Source organism: Semicossyphus pulcher, unplaced genomic scaffold (genome assembly GCF_022749685.1).
Source record: "Semicossyphus pulcher isolate SPU_LCO1_2020_fin unplaced genomic scaffold, fSemPul1.0.p SCAF_12, whole genome shotgun sequence".
NCBI classification, from domain to species: Eukaryota; Metazoa; Chordata; class Actinopteri; order Labriformes; family Labridae; genus Semicossyphus; species Semicossyphus pulcher.
In genome coordinates this window covers 10,894,824-10,906,143 of record NW_027211626.1, presented here as the reverse complement: position 1 = coordinate 10,906,143, position 11,320 = coordinate 10,894,824, and the positions used below count along the sequence as shown (strand labels likewise).

At 43.0% G+C, this 11,320-nt stretch overlaps 1 protein-coding gene across 3 annotated transcripts in view; it reads left to right on the top strand.

Annotated features, from left to right (window-relative positions):
- Positions 1 to 7,057: 7,057 nt before the first annotated feature.
- LOC138588417 (receptor-type tyrosine-protein phosphatase epsilon-like) overlaps positions 7,058 to 11,320 on the top strand; it is a 29,679-nt gene continuing 25,416 nt past the window's right edge. The window contains exon 1 of one of the 3 annotated variants that reach the window (XM_069658526.1): positions 7,058 to 7,291. The gene's annotated coding sequence lies outside the window, so the exon portion shown is untranslated. Of the gene's footprint in view, positions 7,292 to 9,569; positions 9,675 to 11,320 lie in introns of those variants that run through there. The other 2 variants (XM_069658527.1, XM_069658529.1) reach the window with 2 other exon arrangements.

Here is an 11,320-nt window from a genome sequence, read left to right as displayed (position 1 = left end):
CAATCACTCTCTGCGCCCTCCATCCCCAACCCCCCTCTGCACAAATGCATTTTTACGATACAATCTAACCACATTGTACAAAGGGAGACATTCTGCTGTGTGTCTCCCATGAGTGTGTTTCTTACAATATGTGTCCTGCAAATCACTTCTCACCGGTCAATTGTTCTCGTCGGGTTTCGAAGTGTTAAGACGGCTCTATTTCTTCGTGTTGTAGCTTGTTGGCAGTGCACATTACGTATTAATGCCAAATAAAGGTGTTAACATGCATTACAGCTGCTTGATTACAGCGTATATGAACCGTATATTACTCTTTGACATGCATCTGCACTCAGAAAATAACCCACACTTTGCATGTGTTAATATTACATGACCCCAGATATTAAATTAAGCCATATTTCAGCGCATGCATTTGCCAGAAGGAGCCTTTTTTTTCCTCAGATAAACCGTGAGGATGTACGAGAAAGGCGGGCACAATGGGATCATCGTAACTTCCACAAACAACTGACACATCCAGTGTCAAAAAGCAGCGTCATACTGATTGTACCGTATGTTCTCGCTCCAAGCGGCTCCAACTGAAAAATGCAATTTATGTGCATATTAAATGCAAGATCACTCCTGGTTTGGGGAAAGAAAAGCTGTCATATTCGTAAGAGGATGTGCCAATTGGAAAGGTCACAACTGTCTATAGAGAACAAATGAGGCCGGTAATCGTTTTTCCTGCCAGCCTTCTACAGGCACATAAAAGACCAGGTGCTTGTCTGAATCTTGATGATCCCCTCTAAGTGAAATCATTGACGCACATCCAGCTCAATTAAGCAGCCACTATGGTGAGCAAGAAATGATCACATTCTGTGGTAGTCGGTGAAAAAAAAATAGTCACACTGTGCGGTGACAGCATCATGGCGAGGAGTTAAATTACTGGTTATGATTGGCTGCGATGTCGGCGACGACTCTGCGAGGGATTGTGGAGTTAAGAGCGCTCCTTAAATCCTGTTTCAAAACAACTATTTTTTTTTTCTCATCCACAAAATCCAGCAGCAAAAGTGCCTCTGACATTTACAACACCTCTGTGAGAACTGTGGAGCTGTTAAAAGCCGTGTGTACTGTTACACCTCAAGGTCGTGCGTGGCGGCGGGTGAGGAGGATTACGAGGTCTTAATGGACAGTGCTTGACTCTAATGAAGAGCCCTGATGAGGAGGCAGATTGGTCCCCATCGACAGATCAGATACTGCCAGCTCCATTTTCATGGGTGCCCTGATGCATCGAGGGGGGATTTTCACGGTTTGATGCTGATCCCTAAGGACAAAATGTACCCTTGCAAATACACACGTGTGTGTCTGTATGTTTCCAAGAGTTTCGGCTCGGACTGATCCCTTTCAGATACAAGTTCAGCTGGATTTTCAACATTGAATTATCTGATTCTTCTGAGTCTTGAATCACCAACATGAGCCCCATTCAGAGACATAATGTACTGTAAATGGATTCCAGGCTCGAGCTAGGGCAGCTTTACACACATATGGCTCATATGAAGAGTTATTGTAAAGCTCTAAGGCCTCCTGATTAGAAAAAAAACCCTCTGATGCAGCTTTTTTTAGCTACCTGGAACATGGATTGGATTCTTGTTGCGTCCATGGTACTTAATCTTTTTCTTATCAGCGGTTGCTGTCAGAGCTCAGCTAAGGAATGACCCCAAAAGAAAGAGGAGAAATGAAGGACGGAGGGCGCCACATGCTAGCCCGTCGTCTCCTTTCTGAGCTGAGTGCAGTGACACATCTGCCTATTGACACCGGTGCTTTATTCCACCTGAAATCCCCTCCTGATACCGACTCTGTGAAGGTTAATGGGGGATAAAGCGTTTTGTCATAAAGCTCACAGCAGCACCTTTTCTTTGAGCCAACAGGCGGGACAGAAGGAGAAATTTATATCACCGCCAGCGGTCACTAGCGAACAACTTGTCATCATGGCCTATTTCAGAACAATGTAGCCGCTAGTGGCAAGCTGTGGATGCTTCAAGTACAAGGGCACAGCTTAAGATGTGGAGTGCTGCTTTGTCATTGGTCGCAGGCAGATTACTCCAGCTCTGTGGTGAGCATTTATAAATCAGATCAGGGCAACCAATCGCGGTATTCCAGTCGGGATAATACAAGACAAATCATAGAAATGGTCTCATTAAATGTTTTAAAAAAAAAACACTTGAATTAAATCCCTCAGATGTGATACAATGAAGTGATGAGGGTCAGATTGGCTTGGTTTTTCAAAATAAAAGGCCATTTGACATGCAGGTGGAAACATTTTCCTCCTTAAGGTCTCCTGAGCCTTCAGGAAGTGAATGCACCTACAACATACTGCCACAGAGTCGATCAAAGCGATATCCTTTTACAGTTAAACCAGTACGTTTTAATATAATCTGGGAAAAACAAACTAAAATGAGCAATTTCAGAGCAATCAGGTATCCATTTGACACACCGACCCTCTTAAGTGGCACACAGCATAGATGATTTAAACTTTAAGGAGTGAAAATAAAAGATTGTTGCTTCACCGATTAGGACAAAAAAAAAATGCTCTTTGAAGAGTCTGTATGTAAAAGATAATTTATTTTCTTCTTTTCAGCAGGATAAATGTTTCTTCGATGGAAATCAGCCTCAGCAAGGCGAGTATCCACATGATCACTCACACCGCTTTTCGGTAATTACAGCAGAGCATGACGGTCGCATCTCTTCTGACTTCAATGCGGAGTGAAACCAAAATAATTCAATTATATGATGAGGTAAATTAGGTGAGTGATTGAGTCAAACACACACACACACACACACACACTGAACTTTCTGAATCAGTAAGCAGTGTGCAGCATTGGTAGACGTTTCCGCAATATTTATGGAGCAACACTGCCCCCAGCTGAAACATGGTGTGAGCTACTGGTGCTACAAGTTCAATGGAGTGTCTGATTTTCAGCTGGTAAGTCACAGCCAAAGATGAAGTGATGCAGTAAATGAAGTAGACATGCTTTAAGCATTACAGGCTGGAAAAAGAGATCATGTTCTTTGGGGAAAGATCTGCCCTTTCAAGAGCTGCAAACAATCACCCGAAAGGTTTAGGAATTGTTTTTCATTTAATGTAGAGCCTCTTTCACTGTGCCAACTGCCCAGCACAAAACACCTCTATAATATGTGCTTTATTTTGCAACAGGCAGGCCTTTTATAACAAAAATGGCAATGGTTCTCAAAGTGGGATCTGTGAACCATAGCCTGGGGGTCCACAAAATAATAATACATTTAGAATAAATTATAAAATTGTGCTGCATCATTAAAAACTGCATGTCTACAGATGAGGACCATTTTTGCCAATGAAACAAGCATACTGTGTCCATTACTCCCGCCCACGTTAGCTTTGGACTAATAGATACTGACGTGATTGTGACACATCAAGTCAATCTGTCATGAATCACTCAACTCACTGACGTCGCAGCGAACCGTTCCTGCGGCTGTCTTGCTGCTATAAATTTTCTGAAAGCTTTTAAGATCAATTACTTGAAAAATATAAAGGCTATCAAGTTGAGTCCACACGCTGTTTGAATAAAATGACCCTCTGTTTTAAAGTATATAAGTGGTATTAACATGATTCAAATTGAAATGTTTTTCTGTTTATCACTATGGAACAGGTCTGAAGTATAGATGTTGATAACTTTTACAATACAATCAGAATCAGGTTTATCGCCAAGTAAGTTTACACATACAAGGAATTTGTTTTGGTGAGTTTGATGCAGAACAATTAACACAGAACTACAGTAAAAATAAGTAAAAGACCTAATAGAATAAGCCATCCATAATCACATCCTCTGCAGAGCGGATGATACGCTGCAGCTTGCGCATGTCCTTGGCAGTGGCAGCAGCATACCAGACGGTGATGGAGCAGGTGAGGATGGACTCAACAATGGCGGTGTAGAAGTGCACCACCATTGCCTTTGGCAGGTTGGCAACTATTTCAGCTGCCGCAGGAAGTACATCCTCTGCTGTCCCTTTTTGATGAGGGAGCCGATATTCAGCTCCCACTTGAGGCCCTGGCTGATGATGGTGGGTCCTGGCTGATGATGGTTAAGTCCTAGCTGATGATGGTTAGGTCCTGGCTGATGATGGTAGGTCCTGGCTGATGATGGTGGGTCCAGGCTGATGATGGTGGGTCCTGGCTGATGATGGTAGGTCCTGGCTGATGATGGTAGGTCCAGGCTGATGATGGTGGGTCCTGGCTGATGATGGTTAGGTCCTGGCTGATGATGGTGAGTCCTAGCTGATGATGGTAGGTCCTGGCTGATGATGGTAGGTCCTGGCTGATGATGGTGGGTCCTGGCTTATGATGGTTAGGTCCTGGCTGATGATGATGAGTCCTGGCTGATGATGGTGAGTCCTGGCTGATGATTAGGTCCTGGCTGATGATGGTTAGGTCCTGGCTGATAATGGTAGGTCCTGGCTGATGATGGTGAGTCCTGGCTGATGATGGTTAGGTCCTGGCTGATGGTGGTGGGTCCTGGCTGATGATGGTTAGGTCCTGGCTGATGGTGGTGGGTCCTGGCTGATGTTGGTTAGGTCCTGGCTTATGATGGTTAGGTCCTGGCTGATGATGGTGGGTCCTGGCTGATGGTGGTGGGTCCTGGCTGATGTTGGTTAGGTCCTGGCTTATGATGGTTAGGTCCTGGCTGATGATGGTGGGTCCTGGCTGATGATGGTTAGGTCCTGGCTGATGGTGGTGGGTCCTGGCTGATGATGGTTAGGTCCTGGCTGATGATGGTGGGTCCTGGCTGATGATGGTTCCAAATAGTTCCAATGGCATCTAAGAGTGCAAATGGTGGTAACGGTGTTACGATTATGAGAGGGTCCTTGGAAAATGTTCTTCCCTGTAAGGGGTCCCTTGCCCCAAAAAGTTTGAGAGCCCCTGCTCTAAGGCTTGTATAGTCTATACAGACAGCTGAGAAAGGCCCCAGCAACCAAACCGGGATTTGAACCATCTGTGAGGTGACTGCAGTTACCACTGCACCACCATGCAGTTTAGTATTGTTAATATTAAGAATATATAGACAATTACATTTATTTAAATCTTGTCAGTAAATCCTCAATAAGTGTCAAATTCGATAACTGATTTTGTAACCTTGTTCCACTAATTCCATGAAGTTTGTGAATCAACCTGCTGCACCGATGTCCATCTTGTTCACAAACTCACTACATCTCTTGATTTACTAAATCTTTGCCCTGGTTTCGATCTTACTGACACATTACATCATCATTTGTAAATGATTCCTCCCACCTCCTGAATGTATTTGTTTGGCAGCAGTCTGTCCCCCCTCTAAATGAAGATTAAATCCCTCCATTAAGTGAATGCAGCTTCCACAAGAGGTCAGCAGAAACAGCACAGTTGCACTGACTAATTTGTTTTCATGTCAGCGGAAAGTCAATGAAAGCCACAGAGAATCATCCCACATGCTGCGGCGCATTTATTAATCACATTCTCTAACCATGATAAACAATGTCAAGGAAAATGTACTTCTTGTGATCTTCACAAACCTCTGACTGCAGAATGTGCTTGTTCAGCTGCACAGCCTGGGAACAGAGAAGCTTTTTTACACAGCTGCCCTTTAACAGATCTGCCCTCCAGTTTGCCTTGAAGCTCATATTTCTGACTCATGAGTCACTCGTGCAAATGCCACTTGTTGTACACAACTATAACATGATTGTGCTCTTAATCTGTAACGCAGCAGTAGATAAAGACATGCTTTCAAATAGTGTACTTGTTGGACATAATTAAAAAAATAAAATAAATGTAATTAGATGAAACAAGTACATAAAATAAATGCTCTTATACTCTCCTACAATGCTTAACTTACACCAAGGCATTTATGTAATATTTTTTCATTTAATTGCTGACAAGAAATTCCCATGTTACAGCCTATACACTCACCGACCACTTACAGGTACACCTGTTCAACTGCTCATTAACGCAAATAGAATGAAAGTATGGATCCATCCTGCCATGTATCTGGTTCAGGCTGCTGCTAGTGGTGTAATGGTGTGGGGGATACTTTCTTGTCACATTTTGGGCCCCTTAGTACCAATTAAAAATACCCTACCTGAGTATTGTTGCTGGCAGTGATTTCACTGTACTAAAATGGCCTCCACAGTCACCAGATCTCAATCCAGTAGAGCACCTTCGGGATGTGGTGTAATGGGAGATCGGTATCATGGATGTGCAGCCGACAGATCTGCAGCAACTGCGTGATGCTGTCATGTCATTGTGGACCAAAATCTGTGAGGAATATTTCCAGGACCTTGTTGAATCTATGCTAAGAAGAATTAAGGCAGTTCTGAAGGCACCTGTGTAGGTGTACCTAATAAAGTGGCCTTTGAGTGTAAATTATGCCCTCATTTTACTGTTTGCTAATCCTATTTACAACTTTTTTGGAGCACATGAAGGCAGCATGACAGGTTCACCATTGCCAGCAGATGGCTCTTCTTACATTAATGGCCTAAAAGTACTTCAACCTTTAGCTAGTTCTTATCATTAGTAATTAGAATAGAATATGATACAATAGGCACTTTATCGTCATTGCATAAAAGAATACAACGAAACTCTGTTGGGCAGCAATCCCGTGGAGCAGCAAATCTATATTATTATAGTTCTACCCTGGTATAATCCATAAAATGTCTCAATATGGCACCGAACACACAAGTTTGTAGCATAACATGACGTAGAAAATATAGCATTACGTTTGATAAGGTCAATTTTAATTCCTAATGTAAAACCCCCAGAGGAACACTACAGGAATGTCACAGCTTAAAGCCTTTATTTACCTAGCTATTGAACAAACGTCACGCGTAAATGTCAACCGTGAAAAGTACCAAAGGGGAGAAAAACAAGAACAAACTGAGCCTTTTTCCGCACACTTCTGCCCTTTTCCCGTCCAGTGATGCAGGAATGTGAAGGATGCTCAGTGTCCACCTGATACACTCCTCTGCGCCCGGGGGAGGGTCTCCAGTCTCCACTCCGGCTGCCATAACAGGATCCGCTCAGCTCGTGCAGGCAGGCAGGCATCCTCAGAGAGATCTGCCGGGAACATGATCATCAGGGGAACCTAAACCGCGTTATTCGGCTCCGGTCAGATGATCCGACAGCTACGTGTGTTTTGTGTTATTCTCAAAAGGACATAACAGAGGAAGAAGAGCGTTGGATCCGTGCAGGAAAAGACAGAAGCCGACATCATCAGCCGCTGCGCCGTGTGAGGCGAGGTCACCGCAAAGTACCACGGTAAGATGCGGGAAAAAACAACAGCGCTGAAAACCGGCCGGGCTACTCAGGCTATCCATCTGCGTATTTATGCGTAAACACCGACGGATTTCTGTCTGTTATTTACCCTGCCTTATTTCTGAAATCCCTCCCCGGCTCTGAGTGTATCTTTGATGCGTAATACTCCACTTAATTCTCTCATAATCAGACCTTCTGCGTTTCGCTAAAAGCAGAAAATGCTTCAACAAATCTGCAGGGAGGGAAACGAATGCATTCTGCCTGCCATTCCTGAACACAGACCAACATGGACTACATACAGTAAATATGGGTTAGTGGAGCAAATCCATACGCCCTGCGACCACTAGGATGCTCCATGTGATGATTCTCGCTTTTACCAATGACATTTACATTAGCTGCATAGTGATCAGATGCGTTTCATATTAAAATCTCGATCAAGTGAAATGGGGAAGGGGTGCATTGAGTATGCAACATCCTCACTGGTCTAGACAGAACGACAGAGGGGGCGAGTACACGTTGTATACATGTAGTAGACAGGCCTGTGGGCTGCATGCTAAACACTGGATGTTGCACGAGCTTGCAGGGAGAGTAATACTGTGTCTGTGGATTGCAGGGGTAAATTCAGATCAGATTTTTTGCTATTAAAATAAATCTCAAAACCCTTCCTCCAATTGCTGCCATATATGTACCATTTTCAACGTGGCACTGATTGCAAATACTTTAAGGAGAATGTAAAGCGATTGTACTTTGATAGCTGTAATTGATGAGCACAGACTCTTATGCTAATGTGACAATGAGATAACACTATGTCTTAACTGTTGCAGTATGGGAAACTGGTGGAAACGCCATGTGTTCACACATGAATTATAAATGTCCCTCTTTCACAATGACTTCACCTGCAGCTCTTTTCCTGATTAAATGGCCCAATAAAAGCTAATTATAGAATTACCTCAGATTCCTCATCTGTGGTATAAATATGAGACTACATAACCCACATCTCGTTCACTTGGGGAATACACGAGCTATACTTGGACGCATGCTAAGCTCAACTCCCTGATGATGACTTTAGGTGAGAATGATGCTGATGTTCATCCACGCTTTCTAACTAGCGCAGCACAGCTGTGTATGTTACCCTGCATAAACCCTGACACATGAATGCAGGACATTGATATGACAACAGCCTGGGTAGAAAAACATGAGTCATTGTTGAGTCAACGTGATCCACTTCCCTCGGTTAAAATGATATCCATCTGCTCGGGGGATAATTCAGAGGGTTGCCATAGATGTTCCGTCCAACGGCGGTCATAAAAAGTAATTCGGTGCTTCCCTGTTGTCATGTGATTTGGAGATTGGTGTTGAAAACATGGCATGAAACTAGAATGGATTAAGAGAAGTGGGGGTGGAAAAAGAGAAGTTGAGTTGAGGACATTTTTATATGTAGGGCATCTAAAAAGAATCATTTAAAAAACACTGGCATTAACTTTTCCAACCTAAAACTCTTATGTAAAATGCTTTCTGACTCCTCTCCCCAATCACAGCCCGTCTCGTGTGCACTTGAAGGTTTTGTTTTATAGATTTTTTGTACACAGATTAAGCTGTTTTGGTGAGTTAATGCTTCACACTGAAATATTTAAACCAGAGAGGATTTGTACAGCGTGAGAAAGCAACTCTTTCATCCTCCCTGATTTATATTTGAACACTTTATATTCCTGATTGCTCTGTTACGTCGCGGCTGGCACATTCAATAATGTGTGGGCTTACCAGAGGTTAATTTAGCTGTATGCATTTTTCATTAGGTGCCTCGGTAATTACCTCTCACTGATCTTAACTGCCTGACTTTTGTCACTGCTGCAGTTGTTCCTGAATGGACTGCTCTGTAACCGTCCCTGCAGTCTTCATCATGACAAAGTGTGTAGGATGGAAATTAATGTGTTCCTCATGCGTCTGGATGTAGGCCAAGGATGTTCTGCTCTGTTACCACGCTTAGGCACCGTCCACTGCACCATCACACCCCAATTTAAAAAGATCTGAAATCATATTCAACTCCTGACTCAACTCTGTCTCCTTTTTTTTGCATCATAATTCATAAATGCACAGCAGCTATCTGAAGCGTAGCTGCTTCCAGTGCTAACGTGCTAGGTCAGTGTTTCATAAGTAAACCATGACTTGTGGTGTAAGTTGCTCAGAGGAGAGGAAGTGCTCGTGTTCTCAGATGGTGAGGGAAGATACAGAGTGTTCATTTTAATGAGAGCTTGCACTAGAAAACAAACACACTCATGCTGGAGGAGACAGAACGGAGCTGCAGCAAAACAAACAAGAACAGGTCAGACTGTAGCCACAATGTTGTTTAATCCATTGCAGCTAACATGAGTTTGGAGATGTTCTGGTAGGGTTTTTTTCCTTCTGGGGCTTTTTTCACAAAGATGTTTTAGACTGGTCTATAGTGTTAGGCCAGTATTAATTTTGCTCATAGATTAGTCTAATGCAAGTTAGACTGTTTCACAAAAATTAGACACCTTACCACCAGGCTAACTCAGCTCTAAGACCCATGTTACCATGGCAACAATCAGTAACACCTGCTGACCAGTAGCACCAAATTCTGAACGTCTTTGATGGTTGGATTAATAGTGTTTACTGTTGCTGCAAATTTTTTCCATATCAGTTTTTTGTTGTTGTTGTTGTTGTTGTTGTTGTTGTTACACTCTTGGCTGAATTTTCAAAGTAAAATGCCCTTTTAACCTCCAATAGACAAACATTTTCTGCTGGGGTAAACGGACTTGAGCGGTTAAATGCGGTTACTCGGTCGGCCAGTTTTTTTGTTTTGAAAAAAGTCTTAATTTTCCCAGAATTCAATGCACCATAGTCCTGCTTAAGATAGTCAAGAACTAAACTGCTTTGTGAAACGGATGAATTTAGACGTCATAGTCACCGATTAAGATACCTAAACTTTCAGTTGGCCAATTCCAAGTACTCTTCGTAAACAAGAGTGATAAAACAATATCCATTCATTTATCCATTATCCATGCCGTTTATCCTGTTCAGAGTTGTAGGGTGGCTGGAGCCTATCCCAGCTGTCTTTGGGCGAGTGGTGGGGTACAGCCTGGACTGATCACCCTGCAATCACAGGGCTGACACATAGAGACAGACAACCTTTCACGCTCACATTCACACATACACAGGCCATTCTAGAGTCACGAATTAACCTTAAGAGCTTGGCTTTGGACTGTGGGAGGAATTACCCGGAGGGAACCCAAGCATGCACGGAGAGAACATGCAAACTCCACACAGAAAGGCCTCCTACAACCAAACCGGGATTCGAACTAGCTGGTAGGCAAACAAATGATGGTATTGGATTGGTGCATAGACTGACGTCTTCAGAGCAACTTTAAATTTGTTAATATCATACATGTAAGTATGTAACAGTTAGGATCAGTCTGCTGTTGCAATGTATGCTTGAGTCACAGTTTTAACCTACTTACACTGGACTCTAGTGAAAGGAACATACTTGTTATCCCTGTTGAGCCTTAGTAGAACGAGTGGAGGAGCTGTAATTGCAGCGATGATTATCTCTTGTCCCTGGTTTCACCTACACTGTGGCCCAGAAGTGTCATTTTCAGACTCCTCAAACTTGAGGCTGGAGATTACTGCGCTCATCTTCTGATATGAAGGCGTTAAAATAATATTCCTCAGCTATTTCCCTCGGCGTCAGCCACTTATTTCACGGTATGGGTGTTCTAGAATCAGGCTCTGACATGCTCAGTAGACCAGACAGTGTGAGCTCAGGACTCGTTTGAGGAGGAAGTATGAAGTCTCAAAGTGAACATTAAGAAATCTATTTGATTTATTTAGTAAAAGACTCAATTGTTTCACATTTCTTTTAGCATGGAATATATTTCTCTTGTGCCTCAAAGGCAGCATTTTGTCTTATTGTCCAGTTAATCTCTCTGCAGGGAACGTCACAAATCAATTGGAATTAAAACATACAGATACTCGACATGGTCTGAGCTTGTGTGAAATCAAATTCTCCATCCT